The 827-nt window shown below is 65.1% G+C and overlaps 1 protein-coding gene and 1 long non-coding RNA gene across 4 annotated transcripts in view; both read left to right on the forward strand.

The window, feature by feature from the left end:
* Nucleotides 1–827, forward strand: part of LOC102250324 (ly6/PLAUR domain-containing protein 2-like) — a 20730-nt gene that overhangs the window by 12413 nt on the left and 7490 nt on the right. The gene's annotated exons all lie outside the window — the stretch shown is intronic.
* LOC102248725 overlaps nucleotides 14–827 on the forward strand; it is a 4277-nt gene continuing 3463 nt past the window's right edge. For both annotated transcript variants that reach the window (XR_313608.2, XR_001362187.1), the window contains exon 1: nucleotides 14–135. This is a non-coding gene — a long non-coding RNA (uncharacterized LOC102248725). The remainder of the gene's footprint in view (nucleotides 136–827) is intronic.

Consider the following 827-nt stretch of genomic DNA (forward strand, 5'->3'; position numbering starts at 1 on the left):
GAGGAAGCAGGGATCCAAGCCCCCAGTGCCGCCAGCCCTGTGCTCAGCCGCCACACAACCCGGCCGACGCCTGGCAGCCTTGGGGGCCATTGTCATGACCCCATTTTCCAGAAGAAAAGCCGAGGCTCTGATCAGGTGAGTGACCGCCTGGGACCCTGGGCCAGGAGAGCCTGAGCCAGGCCTGGGGTCCCGCCTGCAGCAGCACAGGCCGGGCCCTCCCCTGGGGACCCTGCTGCCCAAAGCAGAAGCCAGGGCTGGGCCTTGGGGGCAGGACCCCGGTCTGCTGGGCACAGACAGTCCCCAGCGGTCCCTCCGCCGCTGCCCTTTTCCGTTCGTCCTGCCTTCCCTCGGGGGCACTTTCTTTGGTTACCTCACCTAAGTATAATTTTCCCATTGTTTTTTTAGGGAGAGTGAGAGGGAGGGAGGGAGGAGAGAGAGAAACATCGATGTGAGAGAGACACATCGATTGGTAGACTCCTGCATGCTCCCTGCCTGGGGCTGGGGATTGAACCTGCAACCCAGGTACGTGCCCTGGCCCAGAATCGAACCCACGACCCATCGGTGTGCGGGCTGACGCTCTAGCCACTGAGACACAAGCCAGGGCTCTGGCACTGCTTAACTTGCAGCTGTGTGCCCCTGTGCCCCCTGCCCACCGCAGGCATCTCTCTGTCGTCTCCCCGTCCAGGAGCCAGGCCCTGCCCCAGGGTCAGGCAGAACTGCAGGGGCAGGAGGCCCCCCAGCCCCGACCCCATAGCCCTGGGACCCGCCGCCCATCCTGCCTTCTGGTGTCTCCCTGTGGGTGCCCGGATGCCCGCTCTGCGCCCAGC

This window comes from Myotis brandtii, unplaced genomic scaffold, assembly GCF_000412655.1.
Source record: "Myotis brandtii unplaced genomic scaffold, ASM41265v1 scaffold2325, whole genome shotgun sequence".
Lineage (NCBI taxonomy): Eukaryota > Metazoa > Chordata > Mammalia > Chiroptera > Vespertilionidae > Myotis > Myotis brandtii.